This window comes from Equus asinus, chromosome 2 (assembly GCF_041296235.1).
Source record: "Equus asinus isolate D_3611 breed Donkey chromosome 2, EquAss-T2T_v2, whole genome shotgun sequence".
Taxonomy (NCBI): Eukaryota; Metazoa; Chordata; class Mammalia; order Perissodactyla; family Equidae; genus Equus; species Equus asinus.
This window is the reverse complement of record NC_091791.1, coordinates 140,183,925-140,210,022: the sequence shown is the minus strand read 5'-3', so window position 1 is coordinate 140,210,022 and position 26,098 is coordinate 140,183,925. Positions and strand designations below refer to the sequence as shown.

Below are 26,098 nucleotides of genomic sequence, written 5' to 3'. Positions count from 1 at the left end.
ATAAACCCACACATATATGAACAACTGATTTTGACAAAGGCACAAAGGAAATGCAGTGGAGAAAGGATAGGCTTTTTAACAAACTGTGCTGGGAAAATCGATTATCTGTATATAAATAAAATAAATAAATTTTTAGTTTATACTTCATACCGAATACAAAACTTAAATCAAAATCAATGTCTCTTTTCTCTGTACGTAGGGTTGACATTTATTGTTTGTACCATAGAGTCGATTCTAACTCTCCTAAGTGACCCTGTGTACCGCAGAGTGGAACCCTGCCCGGTCTTTTCTCACCATCCTCTCACCTTCCAGTGCTGTATCAGACAATGCTCCTCTGCTATTCATAGGATTTTCATGGCCGAATTTTTCAGAAGTGGGTGGCCAGGTCCTTCTTCCTAGTCTGTCTAGTCTGGAAGTTCTGCTGAAACCTGTCCATGGGTGACCCTGGTGATATCTGAAATACTGAGGGCACAGCTTTCAGCATCACAGCAACACACAGCTGCCATAGTAGGACAACAATCAGACAGGTGACGTGGTTCCCTGACTGAGAAATGAACCCAGGCCGCAGCCGTGAGAGCACTGAATCTTCACTACCAGACCATCAGGGCCAGTCACAGGTGTTCTAGGCAAAGGGAAAAGCAAACAGAATAGGAAAGGAGCTCAGTGTCTTAGAGGAACTAAAAGAAGGCGAGTGGTTGCAGCCTAATAATCAAAATAGTGCTCCGTGAGACTAGAGAGGTAAGCTAGAGCTGAGTTATGTAGGATTTTGACCATTTACTTTAGGAGTAGTAAGAACCCACTGAAGTACATCAAGGGTGCAATTAACAGAGTGAACAGGCAACCTGCAGAATGGGGGAAGATATTTGCAAATTGTATGTCCGATAAGAGGTTAATACCCAGGATATATGAAAACTTTTATGACTCAACAACAAAGAAAACCCAAACTTACAAGTGGGCAAATGTCTTGAATAGACATTTCTCCTCAGAAAAATATACAAATGGCCAATGACTATATGAAAAGATGCTCAACATCACTAATTATTAGAAAAATGCAAATCAAAACCACAATGAGATACCACTTCACACTCACTATGGCTACTATCAAAAAAATGAAAACTAACAAGTGTTGGTGAGGAGGTGGGGAATTTGGAAGCTTTGTGCAGTGTTGGTGGGATTGTAAAATGGTGCAGTTGCTATGTAAAACAGTATGACGGTTCCTCAAAAAATTAAACATAGAGCTAGCATATGATCTATCAATTCCACTTCTGGTTGGATACTCAAAAGAATTGAAAGCAGCATCTCAAGGGAATATTTGTAGACCCATGTCCATAGCGGCACTATTCACAATAGCCAAAAGGTGAAAGCAACCCAAGTGCCCATCGGATAAACGGATAAAAAAAATGTGGTATACATATATATATATATATATATACATACAATGGAATATTACTCTGTCTTAAAAAGGACGGACATTCTAACACATGCCACAACATGCATGAACCATAAGGACATTATGCTAAGTGAAATAAGCCAGTCATGAAAAGATAAATATTGTTTAATTCCCCTTTTATGAGGTAAATAGAATAGTCAAATTCATACTGACAGAAAGTAGAATGATGGTTGCCAAGGGCTGGGGTAAGGAGTAATGGAAGTTATTTAATGGTATAAAGTTTCCATTTTGCAAGATGAAAAAGGTCTGGAGATTTCACAACAATGTGAATACATTTAATATTACTAAAATGTATGCCGTACTTAAAAATGGTTAAGACGGCAAATTTTATGTTCTGTGTTATAAATGAAACAAGTTTTTTTAAAGATGGCTCTGACTTTTGTGGAAAGAATGAATGGGAAGTGTGCAAGAGTGAATCCAGTGACGTCTCCTGGGAAGATGTTGCCACAGTCCAGGTGGGAGATGAGGCTGATTGACTAGACCTAACTAGAGATGAGGTGACTTGAGAAAGCAGAAGAGACAGAGACGGGTGGATTGCAGTGATATTGAGGAGTTCAGATCCATAGAACTTGGTAAGTGATGAAGTGTGGAAGTTGAAGAAAAGAAAAATATCAATGGTAACTGACCGATCTTAACATGAACAGCTGAGTGGCTAGTGATGTCACTTAGTGAGCTAGGGAACATCAGAAAAGACAGCCTCTGGGGAGGGAGGAGGTTGGGTTGGGGAAGAGGATGGAATTCCGTGTTGGACATATTGAGTTTAAGATGCCTGCAAGATCCAAATGTGAAAGTTGGATTGGAGGTTGAAAATATAGATCCAGAGCTGATAAGCGTGTCTCAAGCTGGAGATACATGAAAGCACAGACTTTCAGTCTACACTTGAGTAATAGGTGTGATGTGGGTGAATGAGAAGCTGGAGGAGCTGATTGTTTTGAGAAAAGGAGAGAACCTAGGACTGAGCCCTGGGAAATTCCTGGCAAATTGACGTCAAGAATAGAAAAGGTTGGCACTACTGGCCCATTTTATAAACAAGGAAGAGGAGACTCTGAGAGATTAAGCAATTGGTCCAAGATCACACAAGTCAGTAAGGGGTAGAGCCGGGATTTGGACCTGAAATCCAGCCACCATCCTCCTTCCACCAAAATAAACAAGGCAGGAGAGGGTGCGGGGAGCTGAACCTGAGCTGGCCCTGGATGTGTGTCCAGGCCCCTCGCCAACTGCTGCCTCCTGGGGCAAGTCCCAGTCACTGACTGAGACTGCAAAATGAGAAAATGTGACTTCCTCCTCCGAGTGCCCGGGGTTGTGGTGAGGACCAGGTGAATCACAGATATAGACGACCATCTATGATTGGCCGGCGATCATCTTAAAGGCAGAGTTCATAACCTTCCCAGGAATCTAGACCAGCCCAGTTAATCACTTCCACCTCAGACCACTTCCTCATGGTTACCTTTCTTTGGAAACATCAGACCCGGACCAGCTCCAGGGCTCTGCCAGACCTGTTCTCCACTGAGCTGGGGCCACCTGATCCCTACCAGCAGGCCCAGCCCCTTCTCTGCCAGCTGGCCCTGACTGAATGCCTTGTGCAGGAAATGGAATCATTACCCTGTTCCAACCCTTTGGGACTAGAAACTGCCTTGTTTGGGGCAGGTCCCCACCTCAGTGCAAGGACTGGAATCTGGGCAGAGGCAGGAGCCTGAATCTGACAGTGCTGCCCAGAATGGACTTCTGAGAATCACCTGGGCCTGAGAATTGCTGCCCACTGGCCCCTGCTCACTGCCCGCTACCCTGATTGTAGCCGGAGGCTGACTGCCTGCTGGGACTACCCCTTTCTCCTAGAATCGCAAACGTACTGGCTTCTGTGTGCTGCTCACAGGCCACCCATCCTTCCAGCAGCCTCAACTGGGAAGCCATCCTTTACCCAACACCCCCATCCACCAGTGCCTGCCCCCTCCATGGCCTTTTTTTCCTATACCTTTCACCCCCAAATGTACATATTTCCCAAGATTTCATCCTGATGTAAATTCTCCTCTCTGGATATACTGTCCTTTGACAATCTCATCCACTCCTGGGGTTTCAACTAGCGCTCCCAAGAGGAAGAGGCCCACGGATATAAGTTCATTTTCAAATTAGAATGACCAGGGCCCAAGCCTGATTGACGGGAAAGGGAGAAGAATGGTGGGGTCCAGAGGGAAGCTGAGTCCCAAGAATGCTGGCCCTCTCCACGGCTGTGGAAGGAAAGGCCCAAATCCCAGAGGCCTCTGAGTCCCCCCGGCCTGGTGCACTGCCAGGCACAGAGGGGTGCAGAGTCTTTGTTGGATGCATGAATGAATGAATGAGTTGGTACTTCCTTCTCCGGGTCCTAGTGCATTCTCTGAGGCCATCACCCCTCCCTCCTCATTTGGGGTATAGATAAGGGTGTGAGAGGAAGTGACTAGACAAGCAAGCCCAGAGGAAACATTAGTTCCTGTGAGATCTGTCCAGAACTCACCTTGTCCCTTCAGGAGACCAAGAGAGGACAGAATAGACACCTAGACTTTGAAACAGCACCCAGCTCCCACTGTCTCCCTAAGACAGCTCAAGCCCCACCAGCTTTTGGTTTCCACTTAGCCACACTATGGCCTGCATTTATTGACAGGTGCTGTGTGGAGCAAGCTCTGATCATTTTCATCTTATTTAAACCTCCCAAAGACCTTCTGAGGGAGATATTATTATTTTCTCCAATTTACGGATGAGGAAGCAGAGGCAGGAAGTTAAGTAACTTGACCAGGATCCAACAGCTAATAAAAGTAACAGAACTGGAAATTTTTTTTCTTTTTACTGAAAAGGTGTTGTTTCATCTTTTAAATATCAGCAATTTGCACACATGCTCCAGTGCCATTGGAATATGTTATTTTCAAATCTAGTAATGAAGTACAGAATGGTAGAAGTGGAAGAACCTTCGAGAAGAATGAGTCCAGCCCAGAGTAGGAGAGAAAAGAGGAAGGGAGGCGGAGCACACAGGCTGCAAATCCTCCCCTGCCTCTTCCTTCTGCTCCTAAAATAAGACAGAACAAAAGACTGGAAAGTCACTGGCTCAGAGGATTCAGCGTCTCCTTCCTAACTCTCTGTGATTTTATGATTCAAGATAGCAAGGACCTATTTCCTGGAGCAAGAAGATGCTAAGATCGCTCTGCTGGTGGACGTGATTTTCAAAGCGGGAAAGGGTGGGGAGCGTCTGTCCTGGTTCCTCCCTCCAGCTGCGGGCCTCTTAGAGCCCTGCTCCTTAGACGCCGTGAGGCTGAGGCCCGCAAGTCCAAGGCCTGAAGCCTTCCCAGGATTGGCTCCCCGGGAAGACGGCCCTGCCCTTCAACCAGCCCTCGCCTCCCATCTGCATCCCTAATTGGCACCTCCTGGCGGCTTCATTTTTCACTCTTGGCTATAAATGAGCCTCTGATGATTTATTCTATCCTGGGTGTTGACAAGCTCAAGAAGTTCTGTGGAGCCTGCTGCCAGGCACTTTTGGGGACAAAGCGTGACTCACCACTTCGAGGTCAGTGGAGGCGGGAGGCAGGGGAACCAGCTGACAACACATGCAGCTCCAGGCCTTCTGCCTTCTTTTGTGAGCCAGCTACCCCTAGATATGAAAGGGCCACCCCAGAGCCCTGGGACGGAGACAGGACCGGCAACCCACAGGTCTGCCACGTCTTAAGGCTGCTTCTCTGTGTTATTTCCTACCCCCAGTGCCAAATGCTAAACTGCCTTTCAGAGAGAGCTCCAGAAGCCCTCCTTGGATCCAACCAAACACGTATTCACAAAACATTAGCACTGGAAGGAAAAAAGAAGTTAAAAAAAGCCTTAGAGATCATTTAACTCAATCTTCCTATTTTATGGAAAAGAATTTGAGGCCCAGAGAGGTCAAGCAACTTGATCTGACCAAGGTCACAAAGTGAGTTGTGGTAGAGTTGGGATGAGAACCTGGGTCTTTTGTCTCTCGGCCCTGTGCTCTGTCTACTCACCACAGTATTATAGGCTCCGGAGTGAGTGGAGGCTGACACTTTCCTCCTTGAACATGGGCAAGAGGTGCTAACCTTTCAGGGGAGATGACTTTGCTGGCATTTCAGCTTTGTCCTTTGGTCCTCTCTCAGATGGGGTTCTCTGTTCGGCAGATTGCCTCTTTCTAGCTTGCGGGGATCCCTGCAGTCCTTGGGGAGCTGGGCTCAGCATCCTCTCTCTCTGGAGTGATGTGTCACTCACAGCAAGGTGCAAAATGAGGGTGATCTGCAGACTATTTCTTGGCCACCCAACAGCAATCAGTGAGAGTTTATTGCATTCCATCTGGCTGCTAAATGACCCCATTTGACTTTTCCTCTCTATTGACCTTCTGGTTAAACAGTCTGTTAGCTCAGGGGAGACTCGAACTCATGGACTCAATAAATGAAAAGAGGCCACAAAGTTCCTCTAGTCTGCCCCTGCTACCCTCAGTCCAAGAACCCCCTCCACCACGTGCCAGATGGACACCACCATCAGCTTCAACACTTCTCAGGATGAACAAGTCATCCTCCCTCTCTCACCATCCCTCTGCTGCTGGACAGACCCAAGCAATAGAGATGACTTTCTAGCCCTGATTGGCGTCAGCCACTCTGACATGCTCTTTTTGCCCTTTAGGCTGACCCAGAGCAAGCAAGCAAGCGTTTTCCCTTCTCTGGACTATGGCTGTGTCTTTGCTCATGACTTATAGGTACAAGCCAACAACAGACATAGCTGATCTTCATCCTCCAAAGACTGAACGTCCGTTTGGCGGGTTAGGCAGAGCTCTTAATTTTCTGTACGCATCTGATTTCTATTAGTTAAAAAAAATCTTGCCCACCTCCCCTGGAGAAATTGAGTAAGAAAAAAAGATAAATGCTAGACCTGTCCATTTGCTTTTTGCTAGCAATTCTGGTGAGAGGTGTGACTGAGGAGGAGGTTGCACCTGTCCCAGGTGAGATGCAGGGGCGCCTGTGCTCTGCAGCCAGCCTCTTCCTCTTCCCCTTCCATTCAAGTAGACCAGGGTATTCAAGAAAAGTATTATTGTTCTTCTAAATTCCTCACTTGTCACTTCATTCCCTTTGGAAACCCCATGCAAATTTCACCCAATCAAAAAGTCAATTACCTACTATATGCCAGGCAGCATCCAGTGGATATAACAGTGAATGAAACACAGTTCCTGACCCTGTGAAGTATATGTTCTAGAAGACAATGGTAAACTAATAGTTAAACATTATAATATGACGTCAGGAACTGACATACACCACAAGGGAAAACAGCAATGTAAGGGACAAAAGGTGATGGAGCTGCTGTTGGGGATGAGGGAGTGAGGACAGGCCTGGGAGGTGACATTCGAGCAGAGACCAGAGTGGAGGAATGGATCCCTCCCTGGGAATATCTGGGGGAAGTGTTCTGAGATGAAAGAGTTGCAAGAAATCCCTGATCGAAGTGGATCAGCTGGGATCAACTAGAATGAGTTTCAACTGACTTTTCATAGACAGAAATAATTTTCAAGCCAAATTTTGCCAATAGCTGAAAAAATTCAACATGACGTTACCTGTATTTAGAAGTCTTTAGCATCCAGAACTTGATTTCCAGTAGGTGGGACCATCAGTATATGAATGAAGTGATCAAACAATCTTACCTTTGTGAAGAGCTCCCTCCCATGTTATCCCTTTTAATAATTACAACAACCCCACAAGGTAGATATTATCATTCACGACAATGTTACAGATGGAGAAACTGAGGCTGCAAGAAGTGAAGGATCTAGAGTGTGGCAGAGCCAAGACTAATAGAATCTGGGGTCCAGACTTAGGACATCAGTGTGCAGAAGTGCCCTGTTTCTAAAGGAAGTTGTCAGGACTTTTCTTCACTGAAACACGTGGTATAGAAAAAACTACAGAACGCTTGGGCTTGTAAATTTCCCTTCATATCAGCACAATATGTGGTATTGAAGATCAATATCTCTGTGGCAGTGTGGCAGTGTGCCACTTAGCTGTTCTTCAAGACAACCTCCCAGGGGGATCATGGTGGCCTGATAGCCTCAGTTAGTGCTCTGTGGACCCACCTCCCTGTTGGCATCAAGTCCACATTTCCCCTAGGCTGTTCCTGGCCAATGGCTGAGCACAACTGTTGGGGTACAGTGGTGGCTCATCCTTCTTGACACAAGCTGCCTCCAACAGGCAGCCTTTGAGCCCCAGGACTCTTATTGGCCTGGTGGAGACTGTCTCAGAAATGCACTGCTCTCAGGCTTTTTCTCCCCAGTTCTTCCTTCTCTCTCTCCTTTCACAGGTGTCAGACCTGCATTATGGTCTGAAGGCTGTCCATGCCATCTCCTGCCACCTCCCCTTTTCTCCTTCGCAGACACTTCTCCCAATAAATCTCTTGCATGTCTAGGCTCATCTTGGTATCTGCTTCCCAGAGGATCCACACTGACATAATTTTAATCTAAATAGTTTTGTTTTACTTCTTTCTAGAAGGCCTACATTATCAGTTTATTATATCTTTGTCTTTCTGGACTTGAAAAAACAAGAGAAAAAGAAAAAAATGTTTTTTCTCAGTTATCAGTGTCAGACCTTTGGCCTCATTAATAGTCCATTTTAACAAAAACATACAGGGAAATTCTAGAATTTTACTGGTGTCAACCGAGGTGAAGTTTTGTCCTGAGTTCTGGCAAGAGGCTTTTTTCTTAGCAGTTTCCAATCTGTTTTCACAGGTCCTTGTCTAAGGCGAACACTTCGGGCTTTCTTCCCAGGCTGTGAATTCCAAGCTCAGAGCTAATCAGAGCTGTCAATGCATATTCAAAAGGATCTAAGTGGTTACAGAAGGCTGCTGGGAGTGCTCTGGGCAGATGTAGGGGTCCGAACCAGCGCTATCTAATAGAAATATAATGTGAGCCTCATATGTAATTTTAAATTTTCTAGTACCCACATTTGAAAAAGGAAAAAGAAACAGTTAAAATTAATTTTAATAATATGCTTTATTTAACCCAATACATCCAAAATATTACCATACCACCATGTAATTATATTTAAACATTATTGATGAGATAGTTTACATGTTTTTCACACTATGCCTTTAGATGTGTCACATTTCAAGTGCTCAATAGCCACATATGGCTAGTGGTCACCATATTGGGCAGTGCAGGCCCAGGCACTCCCGAGCCTGAGAAATAGTATTTGAACATGGAACAGCTGACAAGCTGTTTTTCTTAGTGTGCCTCTAAACTGGTTATAGATCCCCACCCACCCCCACCCCTTTGTGGAATTTGTCAAATCATCACCCAAGGGGATTTGCGTTCAGAACTTTTTTTGGTTTTCTAGGAAATAGAAAATACTCATTTTGAAGTAAAATGTTCCTGGGATTGAGTTCAAGGCGCATATGAGCTATCGGCTCCCACAATTATTTTAAATAAGTCTTTGTAGCTAGGGAATCAAGTGCACAGAAAATGAGGTTATTTCCTCCTCCCCAACAGGTCTGATTCCAGCAGTGCTAGCTCCGGCAGTTCTTACTATGTGACTCTGATTTCTTCTGCCCCTGTCCCCAAAGTAGCCGTGTCCCACCTCCCCTGGCAATTTACATCCCAGCAGAGACCCTCCACCACACCCTTTTCTGCTATTTTAAAAGCACTATGATAATCCAATTTTTTAAAACTGCAATTATAATTTAATACCAACTTCACAGGAGGCAAATATTGTGTATCTGTTTATGCATTCGCTCACTTAATTTTCAACCTTATATTATTATCTTCATTTTACAGTTTAAAGAAATTGAGTTTCAGAAAGCTAAGTAAGTAACTCAATGCCACATTGCTAGTCTTCCTATATTCCCTCAAATTTGGCCTGGGAGACCGATATCCTGGACCAATCTACACTACTGATGACATTGTAAATCGATTCAATCTTCTCTGAGATTAACTTGGCCATGTTTAACAAGTTATAAAATGTTCCATGCCCTTTCATACAATGATATTGGAATTTCTTCTAAGGAAATAAATAAAATACAGATGCACACATCAACGTGTGCAGAGACATTTATGACAGAAATATCCACGATAGCAAAATAAATAAATAAATAAACACCCAGAATTTTTCAGTCATTTAGGAAACATTTATTGAGTACTTTCTATGTGTTAAGCACAGGTCTAATAACAAGAATTCAGCAGTGGAAAAAAGAATAAAAGGACAAAGGTGATCCTTGCTTTCGTGGAGATGTTTCATGTGCAAATATCCTAGGAGTGCAAAGGAGGAATGGATAGTGAAAGCCATGTACATAATTTAAGTTGTCTAGTAGCTACCTTAAAAAATAAAAGAGATAAGAGAAATCACCTTTAATAATACAGTTTATTTAGCCCAATATAGCCAAAATATAATGTCAGCGTATAATCAACATGAGAAACTGATAAAATATTTTCCATTGTTTTAATACTAAATCTGCAAAATCCAGTGTGTGTTTTACACCTATAGCACATCTCAATTTGAACAACAAATTTTCATCAGAAATACTAGATCTGGATTTAGATTTCATAAAATTTACCATTAAAAAAGTAGATTGACATAACAATTTGTTCCAAACATGCTTAAAGGTTTCCTAATAATTAGTTGAATATCAAAAATAATTTTCTTTAATATTTGCCTCCATGTTGACCAAAAAAAAAAGAAAAGAAAAAAGGTATAAAATTGTTATTATTGATTTGGATTTTGAAAAGTTTTGATTTCAACATCAATTCTTGTGCCTATCTAGCTAGGTCACAAATAAGCTTTTCCTTTACTTGGAACTTCAAATTTAGCTTCTTCATATGCAGTATAATATCAGAAAACATAAATTACATTGCCATTTTGAGTCTTTGATTATTGAGCATTTGGCAAATATTCCTCGTTTCAAGAAAAAATTGGACTTTGCAGTAAATCTTTGCAAAACTCTCCTACAACTCAAACAATGAGTATTGGCAAAGAACTTTCAATTCATTAAATCCTTTGTCTTCCATTTCTTTCAACAGTTCCATAAACTGGGGACGATTCATAGCATTTGCACATCCTTATGAGCAATATTAGCAATTCCATCCACGACACTTTTCACAGTGTCTCCTTCAGAAAACTGAGCTCAAATAGTTCAGTGGGATGAAGCAAAAAGGGAAACATCAGTCTTCTATTGCAAAACTCCAATAAATCTGGATTTTTAAACTGATATAGCTGGATCACAGTACATCATGATAGAAACAAATTTTTTCATATCTAGCTGAAATTCTTTGATAAATATTCATGCCTTGAGTTCAACTTTCTAAGCCACAAATTGACACTTCTTTGCATGTGTGAAAGTCCTTTGAGAGAAAAAACATATCTAAGTGTTGATTGGGGAGTGTCTTTTATGTCTCACAACTTCTCTAAAGCTAAAGAAAAGTCTTGAAGTTTTTCAAATGCGAATCAATTTATCTTTGATATTATTAGAAAGGTGTTGTATCCTACTAACAATTGTTTGGGGGCTTAATTGAAGATCTTTCACCTTTTATGAAGTATCATTTTTAGTCTTTTCCTTTATAATCTTCTAACAAATTTCCATAACTGAAATAATTTATTTTACTCTTTGTCCATCTAAAAATAATTTTCCTTATTGTGCAAGAATCAAAGCCATTCTACAGCTAGCCAAAGTCACTTGCTCAGACAATGTTAAAAGTAGTTTAAGGCAATGGGAGATGTTGGTCAACGGGTTCAAAGCAGCAGTTAAGGATGATGAGTAAATCTAGAGAGCTAATGGACAAGGATGATGACTATACTTAATAACACTCTATTGAACACTGGAAACACTCTAAGAGAGTACACTTCAGGTGCACTCACCACGCACAAAGAAATGGTAACTATGTGAGGAGATGATATGTTAATTAGCTTCACTAGTGATCATTTCACCGTGTATATGCATATTGAATTATCATGCTGTACACCTTAAATACATACAATTTTTATCTAAAAATATATAAATAAATGAAAAAGCAGTTTAACAAATTTTATCGGACATTAATTCTTATTTTAGGTGTTTATTCTTTTTTGACTATTCAGAGGAAAGTTCTTATCCAATTCACTATGTATTTCCTGAAAATGTCTCTTAATATTATCCACTTTATTATCTTTGAAATATTTTACACAATCAATAGCTTTATTGTTTTGCTCTGCCACAGTAAATTGCAACTGCCTTTCATCCTGAAATTTGCACCAGTCTCTTTTCTTCTTTACTGTTCCGGTCACAGTACTAGCTTCGGAATCTCCACTTGATTCTGCAGCAGTAGTGTGCCTTCGTTTTAAATTTAAATGTTTGCCCATACTTATTTTTTAAACTAGAAAAATAATTTATTAATATTACGATTAAACTAAAATGCAATCATGTAAAAAATTGTAATAAATGTAATGGCTATCACTCACGTAGATATCACTCCAACTCACATTGCCTGCATTAAATATTCAAATAAACACAAGTTACATCAGATGCATATTTTGAAAATCAAACTGAGTTGACTGCCTGACACTGACTAGATGGGTGAAGTGTTCATGTGTAGACTACAGTAAGATCATATGCAATGTAATGAAATGTCCTACCGAAACAGTAAAGTTGTGTTGAACAGAAAAATATTTTATACAGTTAAAGCTTTTAATTTAGGTTAATTTAAATTAAATTAACGGTTCCTTTCCTCAGTCATCCTGGCCACATTTCAAGTGTACAGTAGCCATATGTGACTCGTATTAGACAGAGAAGGCGTCGTGGAAGGCCGAGGCGGAGGGCGTGGTGTCCAGATCACCAGACTTCTTCACAGCTGCCTTACATTTGTTTCCTTGAGGTTTCATAACTTTGGAGGGGAATAAAATGTTTTGGGGCGCGGCTCTTGGCTGCCTGCTTCACTTCAAGCAAGATGGCTCCAATCGTATCTTTTACTTATTGAATCTTCATATAAGATTTGGTTGGAAGAAAGTGTTCCAGTGTTTGGGTTTTTTTAAGTCTTTGAAACCTTTGGTCCTCTATTCCCTTGCTTCTCAAAGTGGTGGATTTAGCATTGGCATCACCTGAGAGCTGGTTGGAAATGCAGGTTCTCAGGCTCCACTCCAGATGATTCGTGCTCACATTAGAGTTTAAGAAACAGTGGGCTATGGTTTTTTCAGCCCTATGAAATCCTTTCCCTAAGGATCATACACACACACAAATGCACACACAGCATGTTTTAATGAGGAAGTAGCCCATCATGAAACCATAAGCAAACCCTGCAGTCTAGACACAATCACAAGTGAAGGAATACAGCCTTTAGCGTTTCCTTTCAGCCACCGCGACCCTGTTGAAGCTCCTGGTTCTGAGTTACAGCCCCACACTTCCCTCCCGCTCCTGCTGTGGCTGTGCCCGGGAGCCCTGTCGTTGTAGCAGAGCTTCATTGACACAGTGGAGGATGCAAGCTTAGTAGCTAAAAGAATGAACCCTGGAGCCAAATTGAGTGAATTTAAATCCCAAATCCACCACTCTCTAGCTCTGTGAGCTCAGGAAGGCTTCTTGATTTCTTAGTGCCTCAGTCGCCTCATGTGTAAAATGGGGATAATAATAGACCGGCCTTAAAGGGTCGTTCCAATGATTAAATGAGTTAATGGGTAAAGCATTAGAATAGCCCTTGGCACATAGAAAGCATTATATAAGCAATATAAAAATGAATCAACCTCTGCATATTTTCCCAAGTTTTTAATATGAGGAGAGTGAAACTACTCACAGCATTTTCCTTAAGTAATTTCCTATCTCTGAGGAGTGGCAGTTTCAGCTGCGATAAGTAGCCCAAAAGAGGTGTTCAAAATATGTTTGTTGAATGAATGAGTACCCGAATAAACAGATGCTTGATTGGAATAGGATGATGTAATGTCCACACAAGCTCAGAATTCCAGCCTTCTCCTCCAACTCTGGGAATTCCCAGTCCTTCCCATGAACTGTGGTTCTGCTTTGTTATCTGTTTTCCCCTCCTAGAAGTTCATCCCAGACTGTTCCCACAATCATTTGGGTGTAACCTCAGTAAATGCATTTCATGATTGAAGAGATTCCAAACCTACAGTCAACATGGCTCTCAGCATGAGCAAAAGCAAAGCTAGGGTTTTTATTTATATGAAATTAGGGGATTGAAACAAAGGAGAGACTGAACAGGGCACTGAGCAGGGCTGGAATTTTGTAATTCTATTTACTGGAAACATGACCAACTCTAGCAGAAAAAAAAGGTTGCCATGTCTCGGGTCCTTCCAGAGAGAGTGGAGAGTCTTCATGGAGCTAACATCTGAGGACAGGAACCAGTTAGACTGGAGTGGCCACTGGCAGAGGGTTCAGGTTGTGCCAAGGGTTGTCTTGGAGCTTCCACAAGGACATGACAGAAGGTACACTGGCCCTGGAGTAGGGAAGTTTCCCTAATCCATCTCTTTGACCATGACCTTCACAAAATTGACTATAGAGGAGTCATTTTAAAATGGAGTCAGAGCTGCCTGTCCAGAGAAATTGCTTGGCTGTCTTAAACCTCGGACTGGGCCAAACCTTTGGAGAGGACCAGAATGGCAATTGTTTTACAAGCAATTGTTTGAGAAGTCAGCAGGAGAACAGACATTCTGATCACAAAGACCGAGGGTTGTGGACTTTCTGAAGATGGAATCAATAGCCAATCAATGTTTAACCAAGACTAGCTGTCTGCCTCCAACTCCAATTAAAATTCTTTGTAATACAACCTCCCTTCTTTGCCTTTAAAAGCTCCTGATTTTTAGTGCCTAGTGGAACACTTTTTGAGTTTCTACCTAAATCTGTTTCTCCCAAATTGCAGTTCTAATTGCCCAAATAAATATCTGCTGTTTAAATTGCAGTGATTTTTTCCTCTGTCAACAACCTACGAGGTGGTAAGCAACTATAAGACGTGAGGCCAGAGAAATGTGCTTGTCATTTGTGTGTCCTCAGTCTCTGGTACGAGTCACAGAGTCGGTGCCCTGAATGCTTTCGAGTAAATTAATTAATCAGTGTTGGAAAATACTCAAGGTACGACTTCAAGAACTTGAATTCCCAGGCAAGACTGGGATCTCAGGAGCCGAAGCTGAGCACAGGAGAAGGTGAGCCGACCCTCAGCAGTGGGACTCAAAGGAAGGGGACCTAGAAGCCATGTCCTCAGCAAAGGGTTAGCGACAGAAACACAGAGGGGAGTAGGGAGGGTGAGGGGCCATAGCTGAGCCACAGAAATCCGAAGCCCATAGTGTGAGGAGGGAGCTTTCCCACAGGATGTAAGGCAGGCCAGAGGGTAGGGATGGAGGTGCAAAGGGTAAGGGGCTGGGCCACAGTGCTGGCAATGCTGCTGTTGCTGTCTCTTTCCCGTTCATTCACAGGCTGCAGCGTGGGAGAGGGCTTGGCTGCCCCCTTGGAGGTATCATGCTAAGTTGACCCCCAAGACAATTGAGAGTCCTGCCTGACTTGCCTCCATTGAGTAATCGGGATCCTTCATGCTCATGGGGTTCCTCTTGCTCCAGGGTTGTACTCTTAAGATTTCTACATTGTGCTTTCTTCCCTTGCCCAGATTCTAACCCAGGCCTCCTATACCCTCTAAATTCACATTTCCTGCTGCTCCCTACTGAATACCTGCTGCTAGCTGCCTCCTTCTCCACTCCCTGAGTTATTTCCTCAGTGGAATGATGAAGCCAGAGGAGAGCTGTGGGCACGTCACCCTCGCTGTCTCTGCTCTGGCTGCAGGGAGGAATTCCCAGGCTCCCGCCCTCACTGGCTGAGAGCAGAAAACAGTGATCACACAAAAGATTCCTGTGGAGAGGAACCAGGAAAACTGCTATCTTCTATATTAACCTCCATATGATAAACCTTATGCTGGTGAACCTGGCCAAGAAAAGGCCAGAGATCTTGAAGGAACCCTGGGTGCCGCTTCAGTGAATGCTATGCAGTGGTAGGAAGCACGCTTAGTGCTCTCAGGGGGACACCCCCTACTTGAATCGATGGCGGTCAAGCTCTGTGTCATCCATCCTTTAAGTCAAGCCAAGGCCTTCTGTCCACTTGAGGCTCTAAACACAAGCAAGATGATGGAGCGGGGTGAGGCAAGAAGAAGTGGGCTGAGTCGTTTTCAAATGAGATCGACTTTACTAAATGATTCAGGATAAAGTAGCTGGTGCTAAAGGAAAAGCAACTGAGATCACGCGAGGGGAATATAATGCCAAGCATTTTTTCCCTTCTTTAAAAATTTTTCTCAACTTGATTCTGTGTAAAAATGGTACAACTACAGTCAAGGATAGCTTCCTGATGTTGATGAGTGGGGCTTTTTGGAGGGGTGAGAATTTTCTCATCAGAGGCGAGGAGAAGGCAAAGCCACAGCAGAGCCAGCCGCAGGCCCCGGCTGCCAGCAACGTCAGGCTGTGCAGGCCGGCCTCTGCTCCAAATACACCTGACACTCAGGGTCAAATGCCGACCTCTTCAGAGCTCCAGGGCCAAAGCCTGGATTGATGGGTCCCTTTATTTTGGTGAAGAGACCAAGGGTTCCAGCTTTTTCCTTTCAAATTTTTCTTATCAATTTTTTAATCAGTAAAGTAATTCACGCTCGTTGTAACAACTGAAGCCAATGTTGATATATATCCTTCCTTAAACATATATGGGAGGTAGGTTTGTTTGTTTCCTTAAAAATAGGATTATCTACACATATTACTTTGCACCTTACATTTTGCATTGAACAATATATCACGAACACTCCTGCAGGTCAACGCATACAGACATAATTCTTTTAAACAGCTGCATCAGAGTCCATAGTGTGAACGGAGACAGTTTATTCTATTGTTTCCAATTTAATGAATATTCAAACTATTTTCTGGTGTTTTTGGTTTATTTGTTTGATTTTTCTTTGGGCCACTACACCCATTACTACTGCATTAAACATCTTCTTAGATATATCCTTACAAATGGATCTTTTATTTCCGAAGAAAACATCAACAAAAGGAATTGCTTGGACATGTGGATGTGTTCTTTTTAAAACAGATATTACCAAATTACTTCCCAAAATTAGAAATCCACCTGCCCAAATGCAAAATATGAAAATGTCCATCTTCCCACCGCTTCACCAGGAATCTCTTTTTATTGTGACTTTTGCTGTTTTCTAAAGAACATGCAGTCAGGGAAAAATAAGAGAGCAGATCACCTCTTCACCTCAGCCCTCAGCACGTCAGATTCCCCCATCATTAAACATTTGTCCAGTATAGAAGGTACGGCACCAAGAGTGAACCGTAGTATGACTATGGCCTTTGGGCGATAAGGCAGCATCACTGCAGACGTGTCACCTGTAACGAAGGCACCACTCTGGTGGGAGACGTTGACAAGGAGGGAGGCTACGCTTGTCCTGGGGGCAGGGGCTATATGGGAAATCTCTGCTCCTTCCTCTCAATTTTGCTGTGAACCCCAAACTGCTCTAAAAAAATTATCTTTTTTAAAAAAGTGATTTAAGTGCACATTTTGTGGTGGACATTCTGATGTACCCGCCAGTCCCTCCTTCAGGAACGGAGGCTCTCTTCTCTCAGCTGCTGGGAATGGCACAGAGGACAGCCCTCAGCAGTTGGCTGCTTGGGAACTGCCCCAGCTGAATGACAGTCCCTTCCCTGAGGTCACGTCACATTCCTGATTGATACAGGGATGTAAATACCCAGCTCTCTTGTCTCAGCTGGGGACGGTTCCAAAGGGTCGTCTGTTTTTGAACTGCCCGAAGGTCACGGCTGCAGCCTGCCTTGACTCCACCCCACTGGACTTCTCCCTCTGCGGTCTCCTGCTCCCTTCCCAAGGATGTCCCTAGTCAACTTCCTGAGTTCTGATCTCTGTCTCAGGGTCTGCTTCCCAGAGAACCCAGAAGCGAGCTATACATTTTAAAAGAAACTCACACAGAGTATTCACTCAGAGTTTCTAACTTAGGGAATTCATGACATAAAGTTCTTTTGATTTTGGCAGGCTGATTTCACTTTTGAACACCTCCCACAGATGAAGAACCAACACATTTATACCTGTATCTTTATAGAGAGGCATCCATATTTATGAGACGATAATTATTCATTCCCAAGGATTGTGTCGCTCATCATTACTCTAAAAGAAACTCGGGAGAGGTAAACAATTCACCAGAACTCCTTTGGTTTTGCCAATCTTCAGGTGAAAATTGGTTATTGCTTTGTTCTTTTGATTGGCATCCCCAGCTAGTGAGGTGGGGAATGTCCACAGGTGTTTATTAGCCAGGTAGTTTCCTCTTCTGTGAATTATCTATTTACATACTTTTGCCCATTTTTCTTTTTGTTTCACTTGTCTTTTTCATAATAATTGGTAATACATTTTGGATATATGTTGCTTTTTTGGCTTTTTTTGATGGTGACTTTCATCACTTTCAAAGATAACACTTTATGTGTTGGTTTTGGAGGGTTATTTGAGTTTGGGTTTTAAAAATATATGTATACAGAAGCATATAAGGAAGGAAGTAACTGTCTTAGTCCATTTGGGCAGCTCTAACTGAATACCATTGACTGGGTGGCTGATAAACAACAGGAATTTATTTCTCACAGTCCTGGCAGCTGGGAGGTCCTAGATCAGGGCACCAGCAGACTCGGTGTCTGTGGAGGGCCTGCTTCGAGGCTCCTAGACAGTCATCTTTTTGCTGTGTTCTCACAGGGCCAAAGGGCAAGGGATCTCGCCAGGATCCTCTTTATAAGGGCACTAATCTCATTCATTAGGGCTTCACCCTCATGACCTAATTACCTCCCAAAGGCTCCAACTCCTAATACCATAACATTGAGGATTAGGTTCCAACATATGAATTTGGTGGGTGGAGCAGAAACACAAACATTCACTCAATAGCAGTAATAATCACTTAAAATTTCTCCACTTAGAGAATTATTTTGAAATTTTTCACTTTTCCTTGCAATTTTTCCATGCCCAGTTTTCATAATTGAGATAATCTTATATCAGACTTTATACATAATTTGAATTCTTGTTTTCTCATATACAGTCATGCGCCACAGAATGACACTGTGGTCAGCAATGGACCACATATACAACGGTGGTCCCGTAGATTAGTACTGTATGCCTGGGTGTGTAGTAGGCTACACCATCTAGGTTTGTGTAAGTAGATTCTATGATGTTCACACAATGACAAAATTGACTAATGACCAATTTCTCAGAACGTATCCCCATTGCTAAGCGATGCATGACTGTACTATTATATCCTAAGCATTTCCGCAAGTCATTAAAAGCCTTAATGATCATCTAAATGGCTACATAATAGTTTAGCGAATGGATAAACCATCATTCGATGTAATCCCTTAAGAAGTGTTAGACATGTGGATCATTTCCAATCTCCCACTATTACAAATAATACTATGATGAGCTTCCTATGCAGAAATATCTGTTTGTATTTCAGATTATTTCCTTAAATACACTCTCAAGAGTGGAAATGAGTAAAAAGCAAAAAAACGTGTAAACGCCCTTGTTACATATCTCAGTTTGCTTTTCAGGAGTCATTTGCAAACCAGTGTTTTACATCTGAAGAGAAATATTACAGTGAAAACATCACACCCAAAGTTAGTCCTGGCATTGGTGGTCCCAGGCAATGTCTCGGGGTATCGCCATCAAGTAAGCATTTATTATACCTACTGCTTACAAGTGACTATTTCAGGCACTAGAGGGAGGTGGATAACATTGACCAGGGTCCTGCTGTCAAAGAGTGAAGGGTCTGAGAGAACATTGAGCACTAATTGATCAAGTATAACATGAGAAGGAGTGAAACAAATCTTCAACAGAATTGTAAGTCAGCGTGTGTGGGGGAAGCGGTGAAACGATGCAGCCAGCGAGATGCGCTGTTCTATTACAGTCTCATAAACATCCTCCAGGGCCCTGGGACCTTTCCTATAATCGATACTGGAAGTACATGAATGTCCAGTCGGGATTTGGAATGTAGTTTTAGGATTTTACATAATGACATAGCTTTATAGTTTTTACCACTTTGCTTTTATGACTAGCTGTTGGTCATTGCTACGGTTTCCTTGACACCAGGAGCCTGGCATGCAGCCCCCACATTTTTCCTGTAGAGTTTCATCCTACAGTAGCCCACTCGGCACTGGGGGCTTAAAGACTGCAGTGTGTGTGTGTATGGCTCAATGGGTTAGGCCATGTGCTGCTCACCCCTGGGAGTCTCTGGTGGGTGGAGAGGAACCCGCCAGGCTGACTTCCAACAGAGCATGCTATTTCCACTACTCAGAAGCTGGCGGGACCCCAGACACCACAACCCAACCCGAATCACCTAAAAGCAGTGTGGTGGGATGGCCCTGGAGCCAGAGTTCTGAATTTGATCTTCGCTTTCCCCACCTAGCAGCCATCTGATTTGGACAAACTATTTAGACCTCTCACCTTTCTTTCCTCAACTATAAAACAGAGCCAAGAGTGATCGTGAGAGGACAAAAAGATAATGGATGTGAAAGCACTTAAAGAGAGGAAATTGTCTTCGAAATATCAGCATTTATTATGCTTTAGAAAATCTAAAAATCAGATTTTCCTAGTCCCTCCTCTCTAAACAAATTTTGATGTCCATGGGGGATGAAGAGCAAGGGGTGGTAATGCATTGATTTATTCCTTGTCACTTTTTAAAAGGCATGCCTTAAAGCAATATGATAGAAGAGCTATTTTTCTGGCGTTGTCACATCACTAGAGAGGGCGACTTTGGCTGGCTGAGAACACATTTGTGTGTGTGCCTAGGGTTTTGAAAGGTGGAGGGGACTGTTGTAGAACACTAGGTGGGAAAATTTCTTTAGGGTTTACAAGTTGATCTGAGGCTCTACCCCATAGCATGCAGACCTCTGAGCCCTCAGGAATTACCTTCCACTCCATCATCCACGAAGCGGGCCCTTGGGAAGCAAATTCTGACATACTGGGAGAAATTCAGCCAGGCTCCCGGACAAAAGAAGCTCAAAGGATACTCTAGCAGAGATTTTCAGAGAAGCGCTTCTGCTTTATGAGCCTATGAAGAAAACTGCAGAATTGTTCATCTCACTTTTGTTGGATGGAGAAAATATACTGCTCCTTTAAGGGCTACCTGCAAAGCGAAGGAAACGTTATCCTGAGTGATTTATTTAGGCACACCTGAGGCCAACTCTAAGCGCCTACATCTTCATTCCGAGAAGCTCAGGGAAGAGAGAAGTGGCTAGACCATGCTCCCCAATACGTCTACCCTCCCCCTCATCGGTCAGCCATGTTATAGCCCCTGGAGAGCAAGACTGAGCCATTCCTCCCCACCCACCCCCAAATTTCCATCCTCACTGGTGCCCCCGCTCCCAGGGACAGACAGTGGACAAGGTGCTGCCGGGGAGCTGCCTCCCCTGCTGTCCACCCACTCGTTCCCCCTGCCTACCTTCAAGGACCCTCCCCCGCCCTCAGCAATGTCCCGAGGCACCTGCCTCTTCAGGAGTGAAGCCCAGCTACTGATGTCTCCCATGACTGTCACCAGCCACTGGGCAGGGTCGCCCCCAGCTCTGCTCTCCCTTCAGGCTTCCATCTCATCACTGTTCCCTAAGGATCCTCTTCCCGCTCTCCGCTCTGAGATCCCCACGCTTGCCTGTACTTGAAAGAGGGTCCAGGAAATTCCCAGGACACCCTAAATAGAACTCACTTCCTGTTCTGTGAATTCTCAGCCCCAGTCAGAAACATGTGGAGCCTTGCCTCTGCTCGCCACCCCGGAGAAGTGGTATTTTTAGAGGGATTACAGAGTGGGGAGGGTCAGCGCAAGCTGAAAGGACAGGTCCACTGAACAGAAACCGTTGCTTAGACAGAAAATCATCATCACAAGAGTAAGAGCTATCATTTTCCAAGACACTTTCCTATTTACATGTGCGTTCATATCCATCATCTCCTTGATTCCCCAACATCACTCACTAAGGAAGATAAGCGAGTGTTATTGGCTCTGCTTTATGGACAAGGAATGTAAAGCCGAGAGGAGTTGATAAGTGGCTATAGCAGAACCCAAAACTTGGGGGTTGTTGATATTTGAGCCCTCTCCAGCTTCCAGCGATGGAGAGTGAGCACTGGTGGGCACAGGGAGGCCGCTCTGCCCCTGCTGGTCTCTGGCCGCACACCAGGCTGCCCTGCCCAGTGGAGCCTCTTCCGTAGGCCAGCAGCAAGCTGCCTGGGCCACCCAGCCAGGACAGGCAAAGGCCCGTGGGCAGGGGCCTGTGGCAGAATGTGATGCCCTGGAGAGCAAGGTGGGGGGCTCCTGATGAGAGCTTCACAGCCTCATATCAAGCGAAGCACGGCTTCCTTCATGGAGTCAGTCCATCTTACATTTGCTCTTCCGCTTTTCCTGCTGCCTTCTACTTTTCCGAGCATTATTATCTTTGCCAAAGAGTTCTGTCTTCTCACAATGTGCCCAAGGGAGGACAGCCTCAGTTTTACCATTTTCAATTCCAGCGATAGTCCAGCTTTCATCTACTCTAGGACCCACTTGTTCATCTCTCTGGCAGTCCAGGGTTTCCGCAGAGCTCTCCTCCAACACCATATTTCAAATGAATGCGTTTTTTTCCTGTCAGCCTTCTTCACCATCCAGCCTTCACACCCGTACATAGTAACTGGGAATATGAGGGTGTGGAGAGTCTTGGCCTTCGTGTCTAACGACCCTTCCTTACACTGATGATCTTTCCTAACTCTCCCATTGTTGCCCTTCCGAGCCTCAGTCTTCTCTTGATTTCCTGGCTGCCGTCTCCATACAAATTGATGACTGAACTAAGACGCCACGTTTGCCTGGCGCCGTGTTTTTCTCTCTTCCAACAAGTGGGAAGAACCTGGTCTGGCAGGCATCTCCTACCAAGAGCAGATGCAGTGTGTGGCTGTGAGGGGTCTGAGAAGCTGTATCCATGTGAGGTGCTTGAGCCAGATCCCAGTGCTGGCCTGCCCTCTTCTGCAGGAGCTGGGGAGCTAGGAAGGATGCCCCTCTAGCTCCTCACCTCAGGCCCAGCAACCCTCCCCAACCTCACCCACTCCAGAAGATGGCGGTGGGGGATAAGGGACTCTGAGGCAGCCCCAACCTCATGTGGGCAAGAAGGGGGATTTCCTCTCCATCCAACAGGAGCCAGAAGATGGGGCTTCCACTTTTCAGGATCGTCTCGCTGTTTTTTCCTGCCTCTTCTAGCTCCAAAGCTCCATTCCTTCTCTTAGGAACTGGCTTCTACTAGGAAGAGAAAGGTGGGCACTCAAGGATTTACGCAGGGTGCTCATCAAAGAAGTCCTCTGAGATGTTAAGGAGACCTCAATATTACACTGCTTCTGCAAAGACTGGCCCACCTAAGCCTTAAGTACCCTGAGGAATAAATGGAAACGCTAGGATGAGTACTCAAGTTCACATTCCTACTGGTATTTGTATTAGAATTACTACTGCTATTCGTTTGAATGCTTATGTTTGCATTCACATGCACATTAGTATTGGTATTCGTATTAGTACCCAGAATCATATTGGTGTCCACATTGGTATTGGTATCAGAGATAGTAATTTATGGGGACAAATGGTGGGTACACACTATAAAATCTGGCACTATTGCATCTTGCCTTCTATTCTCCATGCAGACTGGAGATTATCCTGGGCAGTAACGACAAGTATAAAGGCTTGCGAGCTCTCTTTAACCTGGGACAGGAGTGAGATGACAGTACACCCTCCTGGGGCTCTGAGAAAGGAAAAATTACACAAGTAAGGCTTTAAGCACAGCCCCCAAATCCTACACACAAGGGCGGGCTACAGCAAGGTAGCGGGAAATTATGCTGGAAATGAGGACGGGAGAGCAAATTCAGAATGACGTTATAGGTTATAATAAGGGGTTTGTCCTACAAACGTGAGTCCCCGCTGAGGTTCTGGGGTCTCTCTTAAGTCCCAGGACCCGGGGCTGGAACTCTTTCCCTTGCCCAACACACTGCGCACCACACACACCACTCACATACCACACACACACCACAAACACTCTGCACAAAGCCTCTGACAGCCGCCCATATGTGGCTCATTGCTTTGAGAACCCTTGCGGAGTCAAGCTTGTTAAGTCACCCAGAACAAGTTCGAGGCTTGTTCCACAGATGTCAGCCCCAGGGGGACAAGCTATAGTTATGTTATTCATGGAGGTCCTACAGCACATCCGCACTTCTTTGTGACAGGTGATCAAAGCCTCAGGCTTCCAAAAGTACCCACAAGCCTACTTTCCATGGTACCATTTAGCCTATGGTCACACCCTAAGGTGCAGGAGCCTTTTGTGGGTAACACAGCCCAAGGTACCTGGTCACCTTCAGTATCAAATGTCCTTCCACGAGGGGCCAGCACCTCGTGTCCAATCCTTCTTTCATCTCATGTCACACAGTGGGAGGGCGGAGCATGCAACTTCACATCTCTGGGACTTTCCACAGCAGGAGGCCAATACAAAGCCACAGGCTTCCTCTTTCATGTTATTCCATGACATAAAAGAAAGCCCCCACCTGGGGAGCTGAAGTCTGCAAAATATGCACGGTCCCTTACATTAGCGTCCCTTTCATTAGCATCCCTTTGATCTATGAGGACAGCAGAAGGAGGCACACTGAACTAGACTGTGGGGGCGTCCTTTAGCTCATCATCTTCCTTCCTGCTTTGGGGGTGTGAGTCTCGGATGTGCCTGGAAACCAGGTAAATGTCAGGACCAGGGAAATGTCTGACTTCCTGAAGCACAGTAACAGTCAAGTTCAGGCACCAGAGTCAAACCTTTAACATCAGGAACGCAAGCTTCTTGTGCTTCTATTTTGCACCATTGGAAAAAATTCTAGACCTGAAAGATACTCAAGAGCTGATCTAACTTCATCCTTCCACAGATGAAGAAACTTAGGGATCCATTTCTCCAAACGTGATTTTCTGACCAGCTGCGTCTGAATCACCTGTGGGCAGATTCTGTAGGTCCTTACCCAGATTCACTGAATCAAGATTCGCAGTGGAAAAGCCTAGGAACCTGCATTTTAAAGACTCTCCAGGAGATCGCAAACCTGATAATGTTCTAGAAGTACAGCTGGTTCATACAGCACTGAGACCATAACAATAATAATAATAATAACAACTACAATACCGAGGAGAGGTAAATCTGCATAGCCCCAGACACTCATCTCCTCCCACTTAGGAACTTAGCAAGAGCTGCCTCAGCAGTTCTGAGCAAACCAGGAGAGAACTCTCTGTCCCCAGCCACAAGCCCCTGAGGTTCCCTCTTTCTAACGAGGTCATTCCCTCAACCAGGAAGCCCACTGACTCATAGATGTCCCCTGACCTTCCGTCCTTATAACAACACAAGGTCAGTCTACTGGAGCTCTTCCCATGGTATGAACAGTCCAGGTAGGTCCAGCCCAAACATGCCTCTCATTTTATTGATGCCACAAACATCTATTGAAGGAGCTCTGCGCCAGGCATGGTGCTAGGTACCAGTGATATGAGGATGAAAAAAATTGGCATGGCATCTAAACTTGGGTCTCCATAAAGAGGAGGCTGAGAATTGCTCATCTATCCTGCAGATTAGAGCTCAGGTGGGAAAAGCCTTAAGATTTAGGCAGAAGAATTCCTTCTTCCCAGATAGGAGGCGGAAAAGGAGGGAGCTTCTCTCCAGGGTAGACCTGAAGGGGACACTAGGGAACAGGTTCTTAAAATGGCCCCAGAAATGTGTCTCTTGACCTTCTGTGTCACATCAACCTTCCATGGGAAATCACTTAGGGAATGGCTGCCAGTGAAGAAGCCCAGATGTGCCCATTCCTGCCAACCTGCCAGCCACAGAGCAGGAGCAGCCATCCTGAGACACAGACAATCTCTTGACCCTTGTCTTCCCCAGAGTTCAGGGCAGGTCCCCCCCAAATCTATGCACCTGCATCAAGCCCTAAGCCTTAGGCAACCTCATGGAAACTCCTACAGCATGCGCGTGCATGCACACACACACACACACACATACACACACTCTGCTGCTGCACCCACCAAGGGCTCCTGCACAGTCCTCCACTGTTCCTCCTCCCCCAGCCGCATGCCCACCCTCCCGCCCCATTTGGATTAGTTAGGTTTCTGCCTGGAGTGCCTGCTCTGGCAGCAAGCCCTGATGAGTGGGCTCCGTCACTAACCCAACCCAAGGTCTGGAGTCCTGGCCCTGAGCTGCTGATTGGGGCCTGCTCCCCAGGTGACTCTGGCCCCAGCTGCCTTCCTGCTCCCCACTGATGCCCTGGCTAGTGATGAGAGGAAGGGCTTGGAGTCAGACAGGCCTGAGCTACAATCCCAAGTCTACTCCTTCCGAGCTGTGTTATCTTGGACAATTCCCTTCACGTCTCTAAGCCTCGATTTCCACATGTGTAACATGAAGAAAGTGAGACCTACCTCTCAGGCTACACTGCGGACTAGTGATGGCTTTCACAAACACCAAGCACCATGCCTGCATAGTAGGTGCTTAGAATACAGTGGCTAGTGTGATCACTCTCTGTGTGCCCTCAGTCAAATAACCTACGTCCCCGTTTATTCAGCCAAATACTTGCTGAGCACTTACTCTGTGCCAGGTGGAACTACACCACCAACAGGACAAAGTCCCTGTCCTCATGGAACTTGGATCCATAATAAAAGAGGTAAAGTGCCTGTACTAG

At 44.5% G+C, this 26,098-nt stretch overlaps 1 long non-coding RNA gene across 1 annotated transcript; it reads right to left on the bottom strand.

The window, feature by feature from the left end:
• Positions 1–7,983: 7,983 nt before the first annotated feature.
• On the bottom strand, positions 7,984–21,043 carry LOC139042473 (uncharacterized). The gene is made up of 3 exons (XR_011499204.1): positions 20,898–21,043; positions 20,425–20,536; positions 7,984–16,580 (listed from the first exon to the last, which is right to left on the bottom strand). It is a non-coding gene; the product is annotated as an uncharacterized lncRNA (long non-coding RNA).
• Positions 21,044–26,098: the final 5,055 nt, after the last annotated feature.